Source organism: Marmota monax, unplaced genomic scaffold (assembly GCF_021218885.2).
Source record: "Marmota monax isolate L192 unplaced genomic scaffold, Marmota_monax_Labrador192_F-V1.1 WCK01_AAM20220418_F8-fsc00050, whole genome shotgun sequence".
Taxonomy (NCBI): Eukaryota; Metazoa; Chordata; class Mammalia; order Rodentia; family Sciuridae; genus Marmota; species Marmota monax.
This window is the reverse complement of record NW_026694552.1, coordinates 11,061,242-11,088,231: the sequence shown is the minus strand read 5'-3', so window position 1 is coordinate 11,088,231 and position 26,990 is coordinate 11,061,242. Positions and strand designations below refer to the sequence as shown.

Below are 26,990 nucleotides of genomic sequence, written 5' to 3'. Positions count from 1 at the left end.
ATTTCTTCATTAAATTAATGATAAATAGAAAATTTGATGCTAAAATTATAGTTTTATTTAAACTGGGAAAATAAGACAAAATGGGCCAGCAAAAAGGAAGAACCTGATTTCACTCAGAATCATAAACTTGAGCACAACTCTAGGAGGTTTTTGAAAGAAACACATTAGATGGTATCAGTATAACATATTTCTTGGTACCTTTGATTTACAAAAAGAAACATAATTTAAGGCTTTTAAAAATGTTTTCTCCCACTTGCTTCAACAGTGCATATACTAAAATAGGATACAGAGGAGATTGGCATGGCCCCTGCCCAAGGATGTTATGCAAATTTGTGAAGTGTTCCATATTTCTGTCACTTGCAAGAAAATAGATGGAACTAGAGACCATTATGTTAAGTAAAATAAGCCAACTCAGAACATAAAGGGTCATATGCTTTTTCTCATATATAGAAGCTAAATGAGACAAAGGATAAGAAAGTTCAGGGAGATCTCATGAAAATCAAAGGGAAATCAGTAGAGGAAAGGAACCAGCGGCTAGGAAGTGGGAAGGGATAGGGGAAGTGCTGGAGAATGATATTGGCCTAATTATATTGTTATATTGTGTGTACATACAAATATGTAACAACAAATCCCATCATTATATACAACTATAACACAAAATAAAATGTGGAAAGAGAAAAAAATGTTTTCTCTTCAATCTAGTTATTATTAATTGAGAATAATTTTGTTTTTCTATACAGATGCTCAGAAACAAATATAATTTCATATATTATAAATCGATTTTTTAAAAGATACAGCACTGAGGTTATAGCTTAACAGTAGAACACTTGCCTAGCATGAGCAAGGCCCTGAGTTCGATCCCCAGCATCACAGAAAGAAAGAAAGAAAGAAAGAAAGAAAGAAAGAAAGAGATGAGAGAGAGAAAGAAAGAGAAAGAAGGAAGGAAAGAAAGAGGTATATATTTGGTTCCATATACATTGTAGTATAGCACTAAGGATAGGCAATTGAGATTCATTTGTATCCTTTGCTTTTAAAATGAATCTTGCCAAATGATAAGGTTATGATGTTACATTAATAGATGTACAAACTGAGGTAATCATCCAAGGAAATAGAATTTTGAAATTACTTTTAAAAATCCTCTTTAGATCAAAGAGTAGAAATGTGAAATGTCTTTGTTTTAACCTGACATCTACAAAAGGAAAATCCAGAAGTAGTGCTAACCTGCTAAGTATTTGAGGCCATGTGCCAAAAAAAGCAATTCAATCCTTGTTGCATACATGTTCATAAGAAAAGAAAAGGAAACATTAGAAGAAATCCTTCATCCATGAAAACCATGCCCACTAACTTTCCTTAGGAGCTTCGAGAAGACTGTCAAGGACTCTATCTGGCAGGGTTATGTTCAAAATAATCCAGGAACTCAGCAGAATAGTAACAGCTGCCACAACACAAATCCTTTTATCATTGTGCTAACACAGGTCCAAAATGGCACATGATTTAACTTGTAGGGAAACACAGTAAGTTCTATTTAACTACCTTGTGCCTTACAGTTTGGTACATTTATCTGGTTTTTTAAAGCCATGTGCCAGTACCATACTGCTTTAGTCACCATATTATAGTTTTGAACCAGATTTTATTATCACAGCAAATCCTCCTCATTAGTCTTCTTTATCAGAAAATATTTGTTCCTGGCTATGGTATTCTTCAGGATAAAATTTAAAATTACTTCATCAAGTTACAAAATAGTTGGGATTTTCCCTTCTTCTTCCTCCTCCTCCTCCTCCTCCTCCTCCTCCTCCTCCTCCTGGGAATGAAACCATTACTGAACTATACCCTACACACTCCCAGCCCCTATCTTTGTGATTTATTTTTATTAGAACTGCTTTGAAGAAATTAACAATATGAAAATTTTTATCTTATTCATTTTTTGGTGTTATAGCAAATGGCTCTCTGCTGTGTTTTCTGATTACTGAAATGTTTAGGAAAGCTGGTACACTTTTAAACTTGCACTTTAAATGCACTTCATTTAGACTCCCCTGGGTTAGGAAAATATCTCTCTCATTTGTAGATGTTAATTGTATCTCTTGATTTCCAGTATTTCTGTTTCCTGCTTTATTAAACTGTCTAAGGAATAAAAATATTAATTACAATGGTGGTAGTAGATCTTTTCTATCTTGCTCTTGATTTCAATGGGAATACATCTTTAGTGTTTTACCACTGCCTATGATGGGAGCTGATTGATTTAGGACAGACACTTTCTAGCCCAGTAAGGAAAAAAAAGAATATATAGCTTCTTTGTGAATTGACATGTCATCCTTACTCTTCTAAACTTCTCCATATTGTTCCAAATTTAGAACATGTGCCACACAAGAGAGGACTACATTATTCTTTAACTAAAACTGGCCTGTCATATTTAAATGTCTTTTAAAACATTTTGAGGGGAAAGGTCAAAGCATGTTTTCAAAGCAATCTGCATTAAAGTAGGGCTTATAGAAGTCTGTAGCAGGTTGTAAAATATTCAACCTGAAACAGTATGTTAATGAAAGCTTTTTCTATGGATATGAGCCATTCATTCATCTAGAAGAAGTGAAGTTAAGTGAATGAGATGGTAACTTGGCTGCCAGAAGAAGCTTTTCACTGATTTGAGGTCAGGCATTTAAGAAAAAAATAAATGGAAGAAGGACAGAACCAAAAATCTTTTTCCCCCCTGAAGATAGAAGAAAAGTGGGCAAAGAACTGCCCCTTGTCTCCAAATCTAATTAGCAGCACTGAGAAAGGAAGTTGTTTCCAGAAAGAGAAGAAGAGAATACTTAACAGCTTTTGAAACCTGTAGAAAAGGAGAGGGAGGGAAAACTTGACCACTAAAAATTTTTTGGTAAGGTAGTGTCATTGAAGAAAACTGCCAGCCTTTGTCAGGATGCTGTGAAAATAAGAAAACCAGACCTTTTCAGGGCCTGGAAACATTGTGGCTGAAAATGGTAAATGGTTTTCTTGAGCACCAGAAGAAATATAAAGCGTTATTTAGGGTGATTAACTCTAGTTGATGAATAAAGAGACCAGCCTAAGTCATGGTAATATTTCTTTTTGTTTTCTGCATATTACATATCTAAGCGAAAACCTAGTTGATATAATGTATGTCCTGCTTTTTTTCTTTCTCATTTATTCATTCTAATTTAAGATATTGCATTTCCACAACACCTTTTGGCATTTTGAAGCATTTTCCTTCTCTCGCTTTATATGAAATATTACTGCTTATAAAATAAACTAGCATTTTAAAATGTTTAAATATAAGTTTAGGGTCATTTATTAAAACAGGCTACCCTTTTGTACTATTTGAATTATTTATTATATGGGTATTACTTCTTCAACAAAAATCTGGTTTATTAAAATAGTTTATAAATAATATATATTCACCATGACAAACTCAAAAATGGAAAAGTGGATAAAGTAAAATTTGAAAATATACTAATCCCCCCTTATTTGCAGGAGACACATTTCTAGACCCCCAATGAATGCCTGAATGCAGAAATAGCACAAACCCCTATTTATACTATGCTTTTTCCCCCCTTCTCATTCTTACTGTAGATGTTAGCAAACTTAGCATGAAGGGTTTTTTTTTCCCCTAAATTGAGAACATCAACCTTTTCACTTACAGGAAGCACATCTAAGGCTTGTTTTTGGCATAATCAAGTAGCCAATATCAGTGCTCTTGCACATTGGGGCCACTATTGTGTAAAATAAGGTTCCTTGATCCCAAGTGCAACAATATCATGGCAATGGATCTGATACAGCTGCTGAGTGCTAACAGATAGGTTGTGAAGAACAGTGTGGACATACACAATGTCCTTCCTGGCCAGGAAGGACCAGTGTGGTGCAAGAGTTCATAACACTACTCAGAACAGTGTGCAATTTCAAATTGATGAATTATTTCTGGAATTTTCCATGTAATATTTTTGAACCACATTTTTTGAACCACATAAGGCAAATCAATGGATAAGGTTGGCACAACTGTAGCTGTCACATCTAACCCTATTACCCCCAGGTGGCTACTCTTAGGGGTAATTATTTCCTTTGTATTTCTATTCATAAGTAAATATGCAAAGTTTTTTAATGTGATCATGTCACATTACAATGATTTTCTACAATTCACTTTTTCCCACCACATATCTGATATCTTTCCACATCTACACATCCAGCTTATTAATACTAACATTTTTGTAGAAAAGTCACAACCTGAGTTCCTACTTTTTTTCTATTGTTAATTGGCCCTTTCTGGGTAAACATCACAATTGTACCATCCACCTTGTGGCAGCTATTGGAATTGCTGGCTAACATCTTAAAATAGGGATTCTCAAATTTTAGCATACATCAGGGATGTACCACAAAATTATCTTCTGCTCAGTCCTTGGGGGGAAAGGGTGATTGATAAGTTTCTTGAGAGCTGAGCATCGAAAATGAGAGATCATATTCTTCTGAGCATTGTTCCATCTTCCAATCACCCACTACAAATCACATTAACTATTCACTAACACAATACCATTGTCCTCATAGCAGAACAACAAGAGAACATATAGATCCTTGTCCCAGGTCAGCTTGGATCTGCAGGTCTCAAGCTATAGCATACACTCAAAATTACCTGGAGGGATTGATAAAACAGAGACTGCTGGGCTCTGCAACCAGAGTTTCTGATTCTCAGATTGGAGCCTGAGAATTTGCATTCCCGGGTGATAAAGCTTCTCCTGATCCCAGGACCACACTTAGAGAAACATATTCTCAAAGGAAATAATCAACCTCTGCATCCATTTTTAAAAGTATTTGACTTTTTAAGATAAAAAATCACATAACAGAAAAGATCAAAAAAGAATACTCAAAGTAGAATATCCATGTAGTTTCCTTAACCTCTAGCTGTCGAAACTTAACTTCAGTAAGAATGTTGAAACCCTCATCTCTATCCACTGGATTGAAAACACAGCTTTCTTTTTCTAAGATTATTATATTATGGTTTGAAGTTTTTGTCACCACAAAATGAATATTGAAGTTCACTCTCCAATGAAGCACTATTAGTAGGTTTGGCTTTTGGGAAAAGATGGAGTCATGAGGATGGGACACTGAAGGTGATTCTGATGAGAACTCAGGAGAAGAAATATAAGGAAAACTGCATTCTTCTTAGAGATTACTTAAGAGGTCATGACAGTGAAGATTATTCTGATGAGGTCTCAGATGGAAATGTAGAACAAGATATTAGAAACTGGAAAAAGGGCCATTCATGTTATGAAATAGCAAAGAACTTGGATACATTTTGTGCATGTCCTAGGATTTTGTAGAAGGCAGAATTTAAGAAGGATGAACTAGGATATGTTTTAGGAAAAAAATCCACAAAGTATCCAGAATGCTGTGTGGCTTCATTCAACTACTTGTAGTAAAATACAAGAAAATAGAAATGATTTAAAGATGGATTTATAATTAAAAGAGAAGCAGAATGTAAAGATCTGGAAAACTCTGAGGCTGGCCACATAAAGAATAAATAAGCATGGGCTGGGTTTGTGGCTCAGTGGTAGAGTGCTTGCCTGGCACGTGTGAGACACTGGGTTAGATCCTCAGCACCACATAAAAAAAAATAAATAAAATAAAGATGTGTCCACCTACAGCTAATTTTTTTTTTAATTTTTAAAAGAATAAATAAGGGCTGGGGCTATAGCTCAGTGGTAAAGTACTTGCTTCACATGTGTGAGGCACTGGGTTCAATTCTTAGCACCACATAAAAATAAATAAAGATACTGTGTGTTCATTTACAAATAAAAAAATATTTTAGAAAATAAGCATGCCCAAGAGAGAAAACAAAAGGTATAACAAGCTATCATTTGGTAAGGAGATTAAATCAATAAAAGGAAACTATGTCCTATTCATCAAGACCATAGGATAGTGATGCCAAAAGCATTTTAGAGATTGTTGGGGCAACCATGCCAGTCACAGGCCCAGGGTAGTAGGGCCTTCAGAACAGAATTGTCTGAAGAGAGAAGCCTAGAACACCCATGGGAACTAGGGGCTCACTCTCCAGTGTTGCCTCGGGTCTCTGCTCCCTACATTTTATTGCAGTGCTCCCCAGCTGTGGCTCAGATGGGCCCAGGTTGCAGCTTGAGCTGCTGCTCTATAGGGCACAGGCTGTAAACTTGGGTGGTGTGCTTGTGATACTAACTCAACAGAAATGCAGAACAAAAGAAGTATGAAAGAAAGACTGTCTTTATCTACATTTCAAAGGATGCTTCATAGAGCCACAGGGCCCAGGTAGAGAACTGCCACAGGAGTGGGGTTGCCAGAGATCCTCCCTAGGGCCATTCCCAGCAGAACTGTGAAGATAGGGTCACTGCAGAGAGTCCTCACTAGGGCAATGCTTAATGGAGTTGTGGAAGCAGGGCTTCCCCCAAACCCCAGAACTGTATATCACCCAACATGTAACACACCCTGGAAAAGCTATAGGCATGTAACTTCAGTTCCCCAGAGCTGTGTCTCTAAAGCCATGAGGGTAGAACTGCCTGAGGCCTTGGGGACTCAACTCCCACCCCAGAGTGTCTGGATGGCAGACATGGAGTCAAAAAGATAATTCTCAAGCTGCCAAGATTTAATGATGTTTTCCCTGTTAGGTTTTGGACTTGCTTGAGGCCTGTAACTCTTTTCTTCTGTTTCTCCCTTTTGAAATAGAAATGTCTATCCGATGACTGTCCCATCACTGTGTTTTGGAATTACATGAACTGTTGGACTTCACAGGCTTATAGCTGGAGGTAAATTGGCCTCCGGATGAATCATGCCTTGAGTTTCACTCATATCTGATTGAGATAAGTCTCTGGACTTAGGTTTTAAAGTTGGTTCTGGAATGATTTAAGACTTGGGGCTATTGTGATGAAATGAGTGTATTTTGTAAGAGAAAAACATGAATGGAGGAGCAAAGGTGGAATGCTGTGGTCTGAATGTGTCCTCTGCGAAATTTATATATTAATAACGTTATAGTGCAGAGAGATGAGGCCTTTAAAAGATGATTAGGCCATAAGGGTTCCTCACCTGAATGGTATTATATACCCTCAAAACAGGGCTTGATAGAGGCCATCAGTCTTTTTTTTTTTTTTTTTTTTTGCCTTTCTGCCTTCTGTCAGGTAAGGACACAATGTTCTTCCCCTCCAGAGTTCAGTGTTCAAAGCATCATCTTGGAATCAGAAGGCAGCCCACATCAGATCCCAGGGCCTGCTAGAACTATAAGAGATTTCTATTATTTATGAATTTCCTAAACTGAGGTGTTTTGCTCTAGCAGCATAAACAGACTTATACATAGGTTTTCTTATCTTCAGCTTAACTAGGTACCTCATTAACAATGGATCAGGTAGCATCTAAGAGCCATTGCTTTTTAAAAGCATACCATAACCTTAGAGTAAAAAATGAGTGCCTATGAATTGTTCATTAGCATATTTCTGTTCAGACTAAATAGAAGCTACTGGCAGAAATTGAATATTTCATTGGAAGCCCTTCTTTATTCCCAGCATCAGCCCAGGTTCTTTTTGTACACAAGTGATTCTTATTGTCCAACATTCATCTAAAAAGCATAATAAATGGATAAAGAGCATGGGAATCCAGACTCAGCTCCACATTTCCTATGTGCAGCTTTACCTTCAACTTTCTCATTTATAATATAGTTATAATATTAACACTTACTTGAAAGGTTATCAGGATTCAACAGGACAAAGCATATAAATCAGTTTAGTACCTGGTACATAATAAATGTCCATAACTAGATGTTACACTAATACTGCTAATTTATAGTAAATAATTGGAAAACAGAATTGGGTTACTAGATGAATCTGTTTCTTTGAGGAGAAATGTGACTAACAATGAGCCATTAAAATTTTTTTAGGTTGGGTGTTACATGACCAAATTTGCTTATTGAGCGATTTGTGTGATTATTGTATGACAAGTGAACTATAGGTACACATAGATAGAAATGAGAGACTAGCCAAGGAATTATGGTAGTAATTGAGGTCAGAGATCATGGTGGTTTGGATTAGAATAAAGGCAGTAACAGCAAATATGAGATTAATATATATTTTAGTCAGATTTCAAAAAAATGTTTGAAATAATCAACTTACAAAGAGAAAAGGTTTATTTTGGTTAACAGTTTTGGAGGCTCCAGCCCATAATTAGTTGGCTGTCTTGCTTTGGCCCAGGAGCACATCATGATGGAAGCATGCGGTGGAGCAAAACCCTTCACCTCATGACCTGGAAGCCAAGAGAAAGAGGAACTGGCTGATACCAGTAACCCCTTTCAGGGCATACCCTAGGGACCTAAAGACCTCCCACTAGGCCCCACTCTTAAAGTTTCTACTAATTCCCAAATAGCACCACTACATGAGTTGGGGAGGAGGACATTCAGAACCTAAACTATAAAAATTAGAGACATTTTCATAATAAAAACAGAATCGGTGATGGATTAGATATTAGAAAGATGGAAAATCTGAAGATAACTGCTAATTTTCTATCATGGGTAACTAAGGCAATGGTAATATCATTAATGGACATGAAAAAAGAATCAAAGTTTTGGGGGAGTACAAACGGAAGCAAAATAATGGGAGTTGAGGAATGTCTGGTATGGGCCCAAGTACTCCTGCAGGTCATTAGCCAGTAAAGTCATATTGCAAATCTTGATCATGCTCTGATCCTGGGCCTTTTTTTATAGCTAGTCACATAAACAATGAAATAAAGTAGGTCAAGGTATGACTTCCATATAACCATCATGCAACACTCTGCTCCCTGTCATGACAGACACACTGTGTTGTTTACTGCTTGCACCAAAAGGTACACAGGGTTCCTCAGGTTACAGTACAACTTAGTATATGTGGGGCTATCAACAAGGTCCATTGTGGTGTCACGTAGGATTTAGAGCAAGGAAACAACATGTGAATGTTCCTTCTGCTTACAGTGCTGTGAGTAATTGTCTTTCTCTGATACAGAGGTCAGAAAACTTCCTGGAAAGGGGAAGATAGCAAATATTTTTAGCTTTACAAGCCAACTGAAACAATTGCTCAATTCTGTCACTGTAGCACGAAAGCAGTCACAAACAATACATAAACAAATGAGTGTGGATGTGTTACATTAAAACTTACTTTACTATGGACAAAGAAAGTTCCCTGTAGTATAATTTTCATCTGTCGTGAAATTCTATTCTTCTTTTGACTGTTTTAACTGTTTAAAAAATGTGAAAACTGTTCCTAACACACTAAAACCAGTTGCTGGGCTGGATTTTGCTAGAGAGTATATTTTACCAAATCCATCTCTTGAAAACTGTCTCAAGTTGTCTACTTTTGACACCTATGAAACTGTGCTAAGCAAAGCTGCTTGCTTGATTAGTCATCTCTTTGGGGCTTCTGTTATTCCCTCGTATTCTCTATGAGATTTAGAATCATTTCTTAACAATGGTCACTTTAAACATGTTTAATTTGAAGGCTGGCATGATGGCACACACCAGTGATCTCAGCTACTATGGAGGCTGACATAGGAGGATGGCAAGTTTGAGGCCAGCCTCAGCAACTTAGCAGGACCCTGTCTCAAAATGAAAAATAAAAAGGATGAGGGATATCACTCAGTGATAGAGCATCCCTAGATTCAATCAGCAGTATTTAACTAACTAAATAAATGTTTAATTTGAGGTAGTCATAGAACTATAACTCATTGACTTGCAGATATGCATGCTTTCCCTTAGGAAAGAAACCAGAGGCAAAGATATATATTTGAAATACATTAGCCCAGGGGTGAAATTTAAAACTAAGAGAATGGCTAAGTTTGTTCAAGGATTACAAATAATAAGAAAAGAACCAGGGAAATGATGTGAAATCCTGGTAAACTAGTATATTTAGAGTGGTAGTTCTCAACTGGGAATGATTTTGCTTCCTAGGGGACATTTGGCAATATCTAGAGACATTTTTGATTGTCACAACTGGCAGAAGTTGCTACTGGCATCTAGTGAGTAGAAGCTATGAATGTTCCTAAACATCATACAATGCACAAGACAACAACAATGAAACACTTCCCTCTCAAAATATCAATTGTTCAGAAGCTAAGAAACTCTAATTTAGAGAAAAGAAAGAAAAAGATTAGAAAACAAGATCCACATAGCATACATACCCAGTGCTTAGATCTTGGATTGTAATATCATTCCCAATAAAAGGAATAGCAATCCTTAAAGAAATGGATGCTTCTAGGACTGGGACAGAAAAAGTACAAGTGAGCTTGGGTGATCTTGTGGTGCCAGGAAATAAGATAGTACTCTCATGCATGCATGTGACAGTACACATGTGTGCATGCACACGTGCTCATACACAAGTATGGGATATGTCAAAGGAATAAAGGAGCCAACTGATAGAGCTCCCAATGGTTAAAGTTAAAACAATTCAAGTAATAAAAATAAATATTTTGTATTGGATTTTAACATTATTAGTCTGTTTTTCATCACTATAATAAAATAGTTAAGACCAGCTAACATTAAAAAGAAAAGAAGTCTGTTTAATTCATAATTTGGGAGACCAAAAGTCCAAATAGTATTGCACAGACTGTGGCAAGTATCTCTCTTGGCTGTGCCAGCTCTTAGTGGGTGGCATTGTTACAAGACTCAGGCTTTTATAACAGTCCTCTTGAAACAAATACCAGGAGTCACTATGATAATTACATTAATCCTTTCTGAGGGGCAGGCAACATGCTCAATGACCACCCCCTTCTTGATCCCAAATCTTAAAGATTCCAAATCATCTCCCAACATCACCACACTGAGGACAAAGCTTCTAACAAATGAAACTTTAGGATACATACTTAAATCATATTAAATTCACAGAATAACACAAGCATAAACTATATATCCATGAGTCCAAATTGATGTAAATGAATACTTGAAAAAAATAAATAAATGAGAGAGCAGAGCCAAATATGCAATCAAAAAGAATTTCAAATGCATTATGTAGATAGTCCTCTAAAAAGTAGGTAGAGTACCACTACCCAATCCACACATATGACATGGACTATACAGAATAACTTCCTTCTAAAGAGAACAGTGTGGAAAGGGGAAAAAAATCACTACTAGAACCAGGTAATCAAAGTCAACATCAACTGATAAATCATGTCAAAGCATGTTGACACTAAGTACCCTTGATATAAAGTGAAGAGAATGTCAATTTATTTCTGTCATTTTCCTCCCCCAAACCCAGCACTCCAGTCTATTCATGAGAAAAACACCAGACATATCTTAATCGAGGGACATTCTATAAAATACATAATCGGTAACACTTTCTTTTTTATTATTATTTTTATTTGTTCTACTTAGTTGTACATGACAAATGCAGAATGCATTTCAATTCATTGTACACAAATGGAGAGCAACATTTCAATTATCTGGTTTTACACAATGTAGAGATGCACCATTCGTGCAATCATACATGTACCTAGGATAATGATGTCCATCTCATTCCACCATCTTTCCTATCCTCATAACTCCTCCCCACCCTCCCCTTTACCCCATCTAAAGTTCCTCCATTCTTCCCATGCCCCCTTAATAGACCAATGTCCACTAATCAGAGGAAACATTTGGCCTTTAGTTTTTTGGGATTGGCTTACTTCGCTTAGCATGATATTCTCCAACTCCATCCATTTACCTGAAAATGCCATAATTTTATTCTCTTTTAATGTGGACTAATATATATATATATATATATATATATATATATATATATATATATATATATATATATATCACAGTTTCTTATCCATTCATCTATCGATGGGCATCTAGGTTGGTTCCACAGTTTAGCTCTTGTGAATTCAGCTGCTATAAACAATGGTGTGGCTATGTCACCATAATATATTGATTTTAAGGCCTTTGGGTATACACAAATGAGTGGGATAGCTGGATCAAATGGTAGTTCCATTCCAAGTTTTCTGAGGAATTGCCACACTGCTTTCCAACATGGTTGCACCAATTTGCAGTGCCACCATCAATGTATGAGTGTACCTTTTCTCCCACATCCACTCTAACACCTATTATTGCTTGTATTCTCGATAACTGCCCATTCTGACTGGGGTGAGATGAAATCTTAGAGTAGTTTTGATTTGCATTTCCCTAATTACTAAAGATGTTGAATATTTTTCCATATGTTTGTTGATCACTTGTATATCTTCTTCTGAGAAGTGCCTGTTCAGTTCCCTAGGCCGTTTATTGATTGGGTTATTCAGGTTTTTTGGTATTAAGTTCTTTATATATCCTGGAGATAAGTGCTCTATTTGATGTTCATGTGGTAAAAATTTGCTCCCATACTGTAGGCTCTCTCTTCACCTCAATGATTATTTCTTTCGCTGAGAAGAAGCTTTTTAGTTTGAATCCATCTCATCTATTGATTATTGATTTTATTTCTTGTGCTTTAGGAGTCTTGTTAAGGAAGTCAGAGCCTAATAATACAGGATGAAGATTTGGTCCTACTTCTTTTTTCTAATAGGCTCAGGGTCTCTGGTTTAATTCCTAGGTCCTTGATCCGCTTTGAGTTGAATTTTGTGCCTGGAGAGAGATAGACATTCAGTTTCATTTTGCTACATATGGATTTCCAGTTTTCCCAGTACCATTTGTTGAAAAGGCTATCCTTTCTCCAATGTATGTTTTTTGGTGCCTTTGTCTAGTATGAAATAACTGTATTTATGTGGGTTGGTATCTATGTCTTCTATTCTGTATCATTGGTCTACATGTCTATTTTCCAATACCATGCTGGTTTTGTTACTATTGCTCTGTAGTGAAGTTTAAGGTCTGGTATTGTGATGCCTCCTGCTTCACTTTTCTTGCTGAGGATTGCTTTGGCTATTCTGGGTCTGTGTGAATTTCATAATTGCTTTTTCTAGTTCTATGAAGAATGTCATTAGGATTTTAACAGGAATTGCATTAAATGTGTATAACAGTTTTGGTTGTATTTGACAATATTAACTCTACCTATCCAAGAGCATGGGAGATCTTTCCATCTTCTAAGGTCTTCTTAAATTTCCTTCTTTAGTGTTCTGTAGCTTTCATTGCAGAGTTCTTTCACCTTTTTTTTTGTTAGAATGATTTTATATTTTTTGAGGCTATTTTAAATGGGGTAGCTTTCCTAATATCTCTTTCAGTGGATTTTTTACTTATGTATAGAAATGCATTTGATTTATGAATATTGATTTTACATCCTGCTACTTTGCTGAATTCATTTATTAGTTCTAAAAGTTTTCTGGTGAAATGTTTTGAATCTTCTAAATATAGAATCATGTCATTGGGCATATAGTGATCATGTAAGTTCTTCTTTTCCTGTGCATATCCCTTTAATTTCTTTTGTCTGTCTGATTGCACTGGATAGAATTTCAAGGACTCTGTTGAACAGAAATGTTGAAAGAGAACATCCGTCTTCTTCCAGTTTTTAGAGGGAATGTTTCCAATTTTTCTCCATTTAGAATGATGTTGGTCTTGGGCTTAGCATAGGTAGCTTTTACAATGTTCAGATATGATCCTACTATTCCTAGTTTTTCTAGTGTTTTGAACATGAAGAGATTCTGTACATTATGGAATGTTTTTTCAGCATCTATTGAGATAATCATATGATTCTTATCTTTAAGTCTATTGATGTGATGATGACATTTATTGATTTCCATATGTTGAACCAACCTTGCATACCTTGGATGAACCCCACTTGATCGTGGCGCACTATCTTTTAAATATGTTTCCCTATGCAATTAGCCAGGATTTTATTGAGAATTTTTGCATCTATGTTCATCAGAAATATTGGTCTGAAGTTTTCTGTCTTTGATGTGTTTTTGTCTGGTTTTGGAATCAGGGTGATGCTAGCCTCATAGAAAGAGTTTGCAAGGGTTCTCTCCTTTTCTATTTCTTGGAATAATTTGAGGAGTATTGATATTAGTTCTTCTTCAAACGTCTTGTAAAACTGGGCTGAGAATCTGTCTGGTCCTGGGCTTTTCTTGGTTGGTAGACTTTCAATGGCATCTTCTAATTTCTTGCTTGAAATTGATATGTTTAAATTGTGTATGTCCTCCTGACTCAGTTGATGTACGTTTCTAGGATTTTGTCAGTGCCATTGAGATTTTCTATTTTATTGGAGTATAAATTTTCAAAATAGTTTCTAATTATGGTCTGTATTTCCTTTTTCATCACAAATGTTAGTAATTTGAATTTTCTCTCTCCTTCTCTTCATTATCATGGCTATGGGTTTATCAATTCTATTTATTTTTTTTCAAATAACCAACTTTTCATTTTGTTAATTTTTTGAATTGTTTCTTTTGTTTCAATTTCATTGATTTCGGCTCTGATTTAAATTATTTCCTGTCTACTACAACTTTTGCTGTTGATTTGTTCTTCTTTTTCTATGGCTTTGAGGTGTAATGTTAGGTCTTTTATTTGTTGACTTTTAATTATTTTAATGAATGAGCTCAATGCAATGAACTTTCCTCTTAGCACTGCTTTCATGGTGTCCTAGAGATTTTGATGCATTTTATTGGAGTTCTCCTTTACCTCTAAGAATTTTTTTTTTATCTCCTCCATGATGTCTTCTGCTATCCATTGCTCATTCAATGTCATATTAATCTCCAGATATTGGAGTAGTTTCTATTTTTTAATTTTATCATTGATTTTTAGTTTCATTCCATATTATCTGATAGAATACAGGGTAGTATCTCTATTTTTTTGTATTTGCTGAGAGTTGCATTGTGGCATAATATATGGTCTATTTTAGAGAAGGATCCATGTGCTGCTGAGAAGAAGGTGTATCCACTCGGTGATATATGACCTACTCTATATATGTCTGTTAAGTTTAAATCATTGATTATTTTTTATTGAGTTCTATAGTTTCTTTATTTAGTTTTTGTTTGGAAGATCTATGCAGTGGTGAAAACGGTGTGTAAAAGTCACCCAGTATTATTGTGTTGTGATCTATTTGCTTCTTGAAATTGAGAAGGGTTTGTTTTATATACATAGTTTGGGGCATAGACATTTATGATTGTTAGGTCTTGTTGATGTGTGGTTCCCTTAAGTAGTATGAAATGTCCTACTTTATCTCTTCTCACTAACTTCTGTCATTTTTCTCCCCCAAGCCCAGAATCCCAGTCTATTCATGAGGAAAACATCAGATAAATCTTAATAGAGGTACATTCTACAAAATGCATGACCAGTAACAATTTCAAGGCCATCAAAAATAAGGTAAGTTCTGAGAATCTGTTACAGCCAAGTGGAAGCTAAGAATATAGGACAACTAGTCAGGTGTGGTGGTGCACACCAATAATCCCAGTGACTCTGGAGGCTTAGGCAGAAGGATCATGTGTTCAAAGCCAGCCTCAGCAATTTAGTGAGGCACTTAGCAACTCAGTGAGACCCTGTTTCTAAATTAAATACAAAAAAGGGCTGGGGACAACTAATTGTGATATACTATCCTATATGGGATTCTGGGTTTCTGGGTCCAAACAAACAAAGAACCACATTAGATAAAACCAAAGGAAATTTGAAGAAAACATGCATTTCATGTTATAATGTACCAATATCGTTTAGTTATAATGTACCAATATCGTTTTATTAATTATAACAAATGTGCCATGCTGATATAAGATTCTTTTTTTTTATCCCAGGGGTGCTTAACCACTGAGCAAGATCTACAGCCCTTTTTAATATTTTATTTTGAGACAGAGTCTTAGTAAGTTGCTTAGGGCCTCCCTAAGTTGCTGACAATGGTTTTGAACTCATAATTTCCTGCCTCAACCTCCTGAGCTGCTGGAATTACAGGTGTGTGCCATTGCACCTGGCTTGGTATAAGATGTTAGTAGAGGGAACTGAGTATAGGTTATATGGGTACTCTATGTACTATCTTCACATTTTTAAACTTTATTTTATTTATTTTTATGTGGTGCTGAGGATCGAACCCAGCACCTCACACATGCGAGGCAAGCACTCCACCACTGAGCCACAGCCCCAGCCTCTCGTCACAATTGTTCTGTAAACCTAAAACTATTCTAAAATAATTTTTTAAAGTTTGTTTTTAAAAATAATGTTCAGGAATGACAAAAGAGGTAGGATAAAAGTAATAGAAATATGGATACTAAAGAAGAAGAGGACTTCAAGGGAGAGGAATGAGTGAACTATGTTAGTTGAAGACAAATAAAATAAGGCTAAAAATATCTCATGGAGTTGGTACTTAAGATTGTTGTGTGAATGACTGGTGTAGACTATTCTTTTGAGAAATTTGATTATAATTAAAAAGAAAGATATGGGGCCATAATTTTAAAAAAATAGAAATTGGTTATAAATAGATTTTCTCTTTTTATAAGTCAGAGAAAACCAGGACCATGGAGAATATATAAGTAAATGGGAAAGGTTGTATACAAATGAATTTTTATTTCTTTCCAAATATAGACAGTTGGCCAGATTAGGTCCACAGGACATAGATAGACTACTATCCTAGAGGAAAGAACCTCTGTGAATCCAGCATGATTTATAGTTTAAACTATATGAATTAAGGTAAGTTGCTTAACTTTCTGTGCTTCAGTTTTCACATCTGTCAAATGGAAGTAAGCCATGTCCTCTTTGATTAATACTATGAGGGTCAAACAACAAGCAACTGTGTGTAGTTGAATGTCATTGGAAAAGTTAACAGAAACATGAATTTGGGTTCATATTATTTAGCAGCAGCAATTATACTTAGAATCTTCTCATGGAGAATATTACTCTTTAATTTTTTAAAAATAGACTATATTAAGAGTAGTTTCAGGGTCACAGAAAAATCCAGTAGAAAGTCCATAAATTTCCCCCTTCCTGCCCTCTAGATCTATAGCTTTTCCCATTATCAGTATTCCCCCACCAGAGTTGTACAGTAGTTAGAATCAATGCATCAACATTGACACATCATTATCACCCAAAGTCCATGGTTGACATTAATGGTGTGTATTCTATGGGATTTGGGCAAATGTATAGTGACACATGTATTCATCATTATGGAATCAAAGAAAACATTGACTTCTGTAGAAATCCTCAGTGCTCTACCTAATCATCCTTCTTTCCTCCCAACCTGTGGCATCCATTAGACTTTTAACTGTCCCCATAGCTGTACCTTTTACAGAATGTGATATAGTGGAAATCATTTGATTAGAATATATTATACAGTATATATTCTTTTCAGATTGGTTTGTATCATTTGCAGTGTGCATTTAAGTTTTCATCATGTCTTTTCACGGCTTTATGCCTCATTTTGGGGGGAATAGGGAGGATTGAACTCAGGGGTACTTGACCACTGAGCCACATCCCCAGCCATATTTTGTATTTTATTTAGAGACAGGGTCTCACTGAATTGCTCAGCACCTCACTTGTTTTTGCTGAGACTGGCTTTGAACTCATGATCCTCCTGTCTCAGCCTCCCCAACCACTGGAATTACAGCTGTGCATCACCATGCCTGGCAATGCCTCATTTACTTTTAGCACTGAAAAATATTCCATTGTCTAGATATAAAACAGTTTAGCTATTGACCTACTAAAGGACATCTAGATTGCTCCCAAGTTTGAGCAATTATAAATAAATCTTCTACAAACATTCATGTATAAGTTTTGGGGTGAACATAAGTTTTCAGCTTTATTATTATTATTATTATTATTATTATTATTATTATTATTATTTACCAGGTATTGCACTAAGGAGTGCTTAACCACTGAGCAACATCCTCAGCCCTTTATATTTTTGTTTTGAGATGGTCTTGCTAAATTGCTGTTATGGTTTGGATGTGAGGTGTCCCTTAAAAGCTCACATGTGAAACAATGCAAGAAGGTTCAGAGGAGAAATGATTGGGTTGTGAGAGTCTTAACCCAATCAGTGAATTAATTCCATGTTAGGGATTAACTGAATGGTAAGTGATAGGGTATGGCTGGAGGAGATGGGAATTGGGGGCATGGTTTTTCAGTATATATTTGTATCTGGCAAATGGAGACCTCTCTCTCTGCTGCCTGATCACCATGTGAGCTGCTTCTCTCCACCATACTCTTCTGCCATGACGTTCAGCTTCACCTCCTGCCCTGAGGAATGGAGCCTGCTGTCTGTGAGTTGAGACCTATGAAACCATAAGACTCCAAATAAACTTTTTCTCCTCTATGATTGTTCTGGTCAGATCTTTTAGTCACAGCAATGGAAAAACTGACTAAAACATTTGCTTAGTGTTGCTGAGGCTGGCTTTGATCTTGTGATCTTCCTGCCTCAGCCTCCCAAGCACTGGGATTACAGGCATGCACCACTGTGCCTGGCTAGGTTTCAACATCTTTAGGTAAATACCGAAAGGCATCATTCCTGGATTATATGGTAAGAATATGTTTGGTTATGTAAGAAGCTACCAAAATGTCTTCCAGTGACTGTACTCTTTTGCATTTCCACCAGCAACTAATGAGAGTTCCTGTTGTTCCACATTCTTACCAGTATTTGGTGTTTTATTATTCTGGATTTTGGAATTATAATAGTTGTACAGTGGTATATCATTGTTGATTTAATTTATAATTCCTAATGATATACAATATGGAGCATATTTTTACATGCTTATTTTCCATCTGTATAACTTATTTTATGAGGTGTCTGTTAAAGTCTTTTGCCTTTTATGTAAGTCTGTGTGTGCTAGAGATAGAACCCAGGGCCCTGTGCATGCTAGAATGTCCTCCAAACTGTACCCCCAGCCCAACACCCATTTAAAAAGAAATTTTAGTTGTAGATGAACACAATATTTTATTTGTTTGTTTATTTTATGTGGTGCTGAGGATCAAACCCAGTGCCTCACACATGCTAGGTATGTGCTCTACCACTGAGCCACAACCACAGCTCCCAAGGCCCATTTTTTGATCATATTGTTTGTTTTCTTATTATTGAGTATTAAGGGTTATTTGTATATTTGGAATAACACTCCTTTATTTGAAATGTCTTTTGTAAATATGTTCCCAATCTGTGAATTGTTTTATGATTATTGATATAGTAAGATTAACATCTACCATATATTTTTAATGTTTTCTACTTGTTGTCTTTGTTCTTTCCTTCATCTTTCACCCTCTTCCTGCTTTTGTGGTTTTAATTGAGCATTTTCAAATTCCTTTTTCTCTCCTTTCAGTTATCCTTCCTTCTCCCCCCATCCCCGGAATTTTTACTGATTGCCCTGGAGTTTGCAATGTAAATTTACAACTAATCCAAATCCACTTTTGAATAATAGTAGACTTCTTCTCGGGCAGAGTCCTTTATAATAGCCTCTGTTGCTGGGCTTCTAGCATATTTTATCAATGCTGATCACACTAGATGAAGCTAAGATTTAGACCTCTGGCCTGCGTACTGCAACAAATTCTAAGACATATAAACTGGGGAAAGGTTGAAATGGCTTCAGAGCTAGCTGGACCAAGGTATAATGATGGCCAGTGAGGTCCCATCTGTGGCAAAGAACAAAGCAGAGACATTTCTTGATTTATGCTGGCACTCTTGGTCCCAGGTCTGATTGTTCTTCATGTTTAGTTGTCCTGCCTTTGTGTTTTTGCAAAATATTTGTTTCTTCAAAATAAAAAATGTTCCCATTAAAAAAAATCCTTATTCCTCTCAGCTCTTGCATTAAATTTACTATCATTCATATTAAGCATAAACAAACAAATGTTTATGAAAAAGAACATATATATTTGAATACATCTTTGCTATTATTTTGAACAGACAGTTATCTGATAGATTAATTAAGAATAAGCAATATAATACAGGAACAAAAAAAAGAGAGAAATATCCTATTTTACCTTAATTTGTTTCTTCTCTAATACCTTCATTTCTTCATGTACATCCAAGTTTCTGACATATTTTATTTTCCTTCTCTCTAAAGAATTCCTTTTATATTTCTTGCAAGGCACACCTATGAGCATCAAACTCCCCCGATTTTTGTTTGTCTCAGAAAGGCTTTATTTCTTTTCTATTTTTCAAGTATAATTCTGCAAGGGTACAAATTTCTTCTAGGTTCATGGCTTTGTATCTCAATATTTAAATATTTCATTCCACTCTCCTTCCACTTGTATGCATGGTTTCTGAGAAGTCAATATAATTTTTGTCTTTGTTCTTCTGTAGGTAAAGAGTTTTTTCCCCCTAACTTCTTTTAAGATTTTTTTCTTACCTTTGATTTTCTGCAATCTATTTGAAAAATAATAGGCTCAGATGTAGGTCATGATTCTGATGTTTTGGTTTTTGCAGTAGTGCTCTTGGTGTTCTATGAACTCCTTAATCTGTGATTTGGTGTTTGACATTAATTTGGAGACATTTTCTCTCCTTATTACTTCAAATGTTTCTTCTGTTCTTTTCTCTTTTTCTCCTTCTGGCATTCCCACTACATGTATGTCACACTTCATGTAGTTGTCTCATGGTTCTTGGATATTCTGCCTTGATTTTCTTTCAGTCATTTTTCTCTTTGTGTTTCTATTCTGGAAATTTCTATTGTGATTTCCTCAAGCTCAGCAATTATTTCCTTAGTTATGCCCAGGCTTTAATGCACCCATCAAAAGCATTCTTCATTTCTTTTGCAATGTTTTTGATCTCTAGCATTTCTTTTTCATTCTTTCCTACAATTTCCATCTCTCTGCTCATACTGCACATCTCTTCTTGAATATTGTCCATTTAACCATTAGAATTATTAGAATATTAATCATACTCTTTTCAAACACATGTTTTGATAACTTCAAAATTCCTACCATACATGTGTCTGTTTTTGATACTTGCTCTGTCTCTTCAATGGTTTTTCACTTTTCAGGTGACTTGTAATTTTTGGTGAAAGGCAAATATGATGTATTGGATATTAGGAGGTGCTATAAATAAGCCTTTAATGATATCGTGGAAAATCGTGGAGGAGGGGAAGTATTTTATGGTTCTAGGATTTCATCTCATGCTTTAAGTGAGCTTGTGCCTCTATGCTGTCAACTCTTAAGTGCTTCATATTGTTTTTAACCCCTATGTGGGACAGGATGGCTAGAGTGGGCTAGAGTTGTGTATTTCCATTCCTCTACATGTAAAGCTAATGGGTGCTCAGAATGGGTATTTCCCTTCTCCCAGGTCTATTAGGGTCTGGAAAAAAAATAGTTTAGATTTTGTTAAAGTAATTCCTCTTAAAGGCAAGCCTGTTAAGAAGAACAGAATGTTCCAACATATTTTGAAATATTTACTTCCCCTCCTCTGAGTGGAAGCTTGAAGGAATTTTTCTTTGATCTTCACTGTGAGAACCCAATTGTGCTACTGGCGGCAAAGTTCACAAATGTGTAAGCATAACCCTGACATGACGAGTTCCCCTAGAGTTGAACTCTCAGAGTTGAACAGTGGATTTCTGCTTTGGTGAATTGTGATGCTTTGTATCCACCCTTCTGTCTCTCCAATTGGGAGCAACAATTTGTTCTATGACCTAATTTTTCTGGTGGAACTAAGAAGAGTTGCTGGGGTTTTCTTTATTATTTATTTTTTTAGTTTGTTCAGCCTTTTACTTCTTGTTAGGATGGAGTGGAGTCATTAAAACTCCTTTATGTGCAAGACTGGTTTACATAAGTCCTCAATTTTTCATCACTCTTGTTAATAGACCTTAAAATACATGATATTGAAATCCATTGAGCATGCTACTGCTTCTTCACACTATCCCTGAGAGATAAATAGTTTTGCAAAGGCTTTGTCCACATATAATATCAGCATTCACAAGAAAATAATGTCATTCAATATTTTAGTTTAAATATGATGTGTCCCCCAAAAGCTCATGTGTGACACAATACAAGAAGATTTAGAGGGAAATTACTGTGTTATGAGAGCCTTAACTCATTCAGTGTGTTGGGGACTAACTGAGTGGTGACTGTGGGCAGGTAGGGTATGGTTGGTGGAGGTGGGTCATTGGGGCATGCCTTAGGAGTATATATTTTGTCCCTGGAGAGTGGACTCCCCACCTTCCTGGTGTAATGTCCTGAGCTGCTCTCCTCCACCACATAATTCTGTCATGATGTTCAGCCTCACCTCCAGCCCTGAGGAATAGAATCAGCTATCTATAGACTGAGACCCCTGAAACCATGACCCCCCAAATAAACTTTTTCTCTTCTGATTGTTCTTGTCAGGTCCTTAGATCACAGCAATGAAAAAGCTGACTGAAATATTCAGAAAGCACAAAATGAAAATCAAACAGCATGTAAAAGTAAAATATTCCATGAATCCATGATGAATTGAGCATTCACCATGTGTAGGTTCCCTAACACATTTCCCCTGAAGCAGAGATACTTTTTGCTCCTTTAAAAATGATGTACCAGTAAGAAATTATTCTCATAAATTAGAAGCATTAAAATTAAAAAATGTTGTTAATAGACAACATTGGTAAATGTTTGGGGGTATGATGCAGGGCATATATGAAACTTTTCAGACCCAGAGGCACAGGCCTACTATCAAGAGCCTTTTCATACTGTTGAACAGGATGATGGCTGGACCTCAGTCAAGGTTTACTCTTTGTCAAACTTATCTTCCTTCTGCAAAATGAAAAATATTGCTTCCGAATGAATCCATTTGGACTGGTAGAATACCCAACAACTTTTGAGTCTAAATGTTTTTAGAAACAGTTTTGTTCTTTTGAGCTGCTTAGTTTACAATTAAACTTGCCACAACAAGCAAGATGATTGCCTCAGAGTTAGTCCCAGAAAATAGGTCACCCTCCATGTCATGCTCCCTTCATCCCTGCAAATGCCTCAGATGACTCCCAGCACATGCAGGCATGTCTTTCTTCAAACTAACTGATGGTAGCACTTCCTTTTGAGCCAGATGCTGTATTGTTAATTTGCTGGAAGACATGCTATTATTAGCAAGACTGGCCTTACACAAAGATGGGGTAAGCAGCCTCTAGTGTTATTTCAGTGACAATGGGAAGGCACCCTTTGCCAAAAATATCTCTCCAGGCTGTTCTCTGAGGCTTAAAATCGTTTAATGAGGACTTTGCATTCCCTTACAGAGTTGGACATAAAGATGATAAATTAGATACCCTTGAGAGAGAGAAAGGGACTTCCACAGTATTTGACTCTTATCCTGGCAAAAACACTTAACTATGTTACTTTATAATTTTTCTGTTTGCTTGTCTGTCTATCCCCAAGAGATTGTAGATTCCTTAAGCACAATGACTGGGTCTCAGTCTCCTGACTTCTCAAGACTTTTACCAACCTGGCAGAAAACAAACTGTATACAAAATGGCAAAAGAATGGATTGATGAAAGAGCAAACTTCTATTTATCTAAAGGGCTCCAAAAATAGGTGACTATCTCTCAAATAACAATAGCCATGACTACCAAATGCCCACTGCTAAGGATATTGTCATCTTTCTGGTCCAGTGTTACTGCATTCATTTACTTTTCAAGGCACTATATCTTCAGGTCTATATTTTTTTAAGAAAAAAAAAGCAAACCCATTTTCTAACTGTTTCATTTCTAAAGAAGCAAAAAAGGCTGAGTAGAGTTTGGCCTCCCAAGAATTGGGCTTTGTGACTCTTTTAGAAAATTACCTCTCACTGCAGGAGGTGATTTGTGAAAACTAACACAAAACTCCAACCTTATATGAAATAAAAGTTTGTTCAAAGTTCAAGCCTGTATTGGGGGAATTAGAAATATCAGCCCACCTGGTTCATTCTTACGTTATGTCTTTAGAATAAGAAGCACACTGCACAAGATGATCTGATTGCTATAATCAGGTTCATGATATTTTAACACAAACTTAAAAAAATACATTAAATTTTCAGCTCTTAAAAATATCAAATAATTTGTTAATTTTACAAGTATTTATTGAGCACCTGCCACATAATAACCTCTGCTCTGAGTGCTGAGCATTTAACAGTGAAGAAGAGCAACAAGGTCATGTCCCATTGCCAACCATCTTGCACAACTTATGACTCCCAATCCACGTATGAGTTTGAGCCTTGTTTAAAAGGATGAGGTGGTGAATGGAATAATGCCAAGAATGTCTGTGGTACCCATTGTTTGTTGATAAAGAGTAATATTTTAACTAGTTTTTTATCAAAATTACTGTCACAAATTTGGGGCTGGGGTTGTGGCTCAGCAGTAGAACGCTCGCCTAGCATGAGCAGGACCTGGGTTTGATTCTCATCACCACATAAAAATAAAGAAATTGTGTTGTGTCCATTTATACCTAAAAATAAATAAATAAATATTTTAAAAAATTGACTGTGTCAATAGTTATCAGAGTTGGTGAGGAAGACCATATAAGTCTTCAATGGTATATATGTGTGTGTGTGTGTGTGTGCGCGCGCACGTGCATGCATGTGCGTGTGTTTGTGTGTGTGATTTGTTTGTTTGTTTGTTTGTTGATAATATGGATTGAACCTAGGGCTGCTTAACCACTGAGCCACATTCCCAACCCTTTTTATATTATATTTTGATATAGGGTATTAGTAAGCTGCTTAAGGCCTCGCTAAGTTGCTAAGGTTGGCTTTGAACTTGCAATCTTCCTGCCTCAGCCTTCTGCGCCACTTGGATTACAGGCATGCACCACTGTTTGACTTGTACATCTTTGAGACACTCTTTACCACAGACAGAAGAACATTTGACTGTGTACTGCAAGCCTATGCCCTAATCTGGCTCTATCATGACATAAGGCAAATCAGTTAAAATCTATGTACCATTTCTTCAAAGAGAATCATCTTCCCTGCTATTTTGATACCATAAGATAATTTCAATGATAGGAATTATGTTAGTAACAACAATAGCAGTGAACATTTGGGCACACTTATCATGGGTCATACATGTGCTAAGCCTTTTATATAATCATCTAATATTTTCAACTGCATGACATTGGTGCTTCTACTTTTCAATTAGTTTGTAGGTGGATAACCCAGCTCAGAGAGGCTAAGTCATTTGTTCAAGACCAAATAGAAGTGGAAGATGGGATCCAAATTTAGATTTGATCTTTTCCAGGGACGGGTGTAACTCATTGGTAGTGTTGGTAGTGCAAGGTCCTGGCATGCATAAGACCCTGGGTTTGATCCCCAACACTAAATTTTTTTAAATAAAATTAAAGTTAAATTAAGGATATGATCTATTCTAGACCCTGACCTAGATATGGAAATATAAATACAGCAAAGCAATTTAGCACATTATATCAGAGATGGATATTAACTTTTTTTTAGTTGTAGTTGGACACAATACCTTTATTTTATTTATTTTATTTTTATGTGGTGCTGAGGATCGAACACGGGGTCTCACACATGCTAGGCGAGTGCTCTATGGCTGAGCCACAACCCCAGACCTAGATATTAACTTTATTGTAAATAAATTTGTGATATCCTGAGCTCTAGGAGATGAAGGGGAAAAATGGTTAATGGTTCTCTATTTGGGATCTATCCTCCAGCCTTTAACCTACTCTAACATATTATTGGCAGGATCTGATAAAAAAAAAATTCACACTAAGACTCTATTATCTGATACATGGTTTACTATGTTATCCTTCTTAGGTCATTAAATTATATCAGGTAATATGAGCCACAAGAATTGTGAAGAAGGCATTTTTAGAATTGGGAGTCTCCTTTAGTGCTCCTTACATTAGATTCATAAGCAATCACTTACTCTGCTTCTGCATAGAACCAATATTGCATAGCTTCACTAAAATTATTTGCACAAGCTGAGACAGATACTACAGATCAAAATCTAGGAGTGTGTTTAGAAGTTTACTTTTCCTGAACTTTGTCTAATTGTTTATATAGGAAATACTTGTTGAACATATACTACATGCAAGAGATTTTTATAAGCAGCATTTCATTTGATGCTTGTAGCCTCTTTGTGAGCTAAGTGTTATTATTTCCAACTTTTCAGATGCATGAACTAAAAATAGAAAAGTTAGGCAATTTGTACAATATAATATAGCTAATATACACATCAGAATAATAAATAATCTGACATATGTGATTGGTGTTCCAGCCAATAGGCATATCTCACTTTCTCTCCTATCAGATCCCAATATTTTCAAAGCAACAATATGTTCAGACCTAGAAGATAAACCACATATCATTTTATCCAGCAATGCATCCCTGTAACCCTATGCCAATGAGCAAAACTCAGCTGAAAATTCTGAGAAAGCCTTAGGAGGAAAAGGTCCTTTTGGTGCCACTGCTGTCTTTTTGTATCTTGTTTTGGACACCATAGTGTCACAACATGGTATGTGGAACTATACAGAGGAGCCATTTTTAGTTCATGAGAAAAGTTATCACTGTCTCACAGAAGAAGACAGAATTCAAAGCATTTGGCTCCTTAATGACACTGTGGAGATGCAGATCAATCTGGGGGCCACTTCCTTCTTGACTTCTATATGATTCAGCTGCTATTAATTAATTTATTATCTGCAACCAGAAGCATTTTTAACAACTACTGCAAACTTGAAAATATAACAAGAGTCAAATGAATGTTGTACCAATTGAGTGCTAGTTAAGAGCAAGAAGAGATCCTGTAGGTTGAGATTTTTAGAGTGAGGGATCGAAACTAGGATGATTTAGAACTGGTTCTTGAAGGATGGTAGACATTTATAAAGATAGAGAGCAAGAGGAAGAGTATTTCAAGCCAGGGCCACATTTGTCTTATTTGCTTCTGTAGCTCCAGTTCCTTGCACAGTTCACAGCTCATAGCAGGTGCTCAATACATGTTTGTGAAATGACTTAATAAATAAGCAAAGACATGGAACCAAGAAAGCACAGAGCATTTTATACAGATAAGGGACAAGGAAAAATATATGGGATAAGGAATGGTGAGAGCTTAATATAGGGCACAGGCTGAAGATTCAGATTTGAAGCTGTCCCTTGAGAGATGTGTCTTTTACCTTACCCCTTCTTTTCCACCCCAATCTTATAATCATAATAAAATCAAACAGGGAATTTGACATGGTGACCTACAGTATATCGAATGTATGTTTGGTTGACAAA

At 36.1% G+C, this 26,990-nt stretch overlaps 1 non-coding gene and 1 pseudogene across 1 annotated transcript; one reads left to right on the top strand and one right to left on the bottom strand.

Annotated features, from left to right (window-relative positions):
* Window positions 1-249: 249 nt before the first annotated feature.
* On the top strand, window positions 250-352 carry LOC124076803 (U6 spliceosomal RNA). Its single transcript, XR_006846470.1, has one exon. It is a non-coding gene; the product is annotated as a U6 spliceosomal RNA (small nuclear RNA).
* Window positions 353-2,275: 1,923 nt separating this feature from the next.
* LOC124076807 (U6 spliceosomal RNA) lies at window positions 2,276-2,375 on the bottom strand (annotated as a pseudogene).
* Window positions 2,376-26,990: the final 24,615 nt, after the last annotated feature.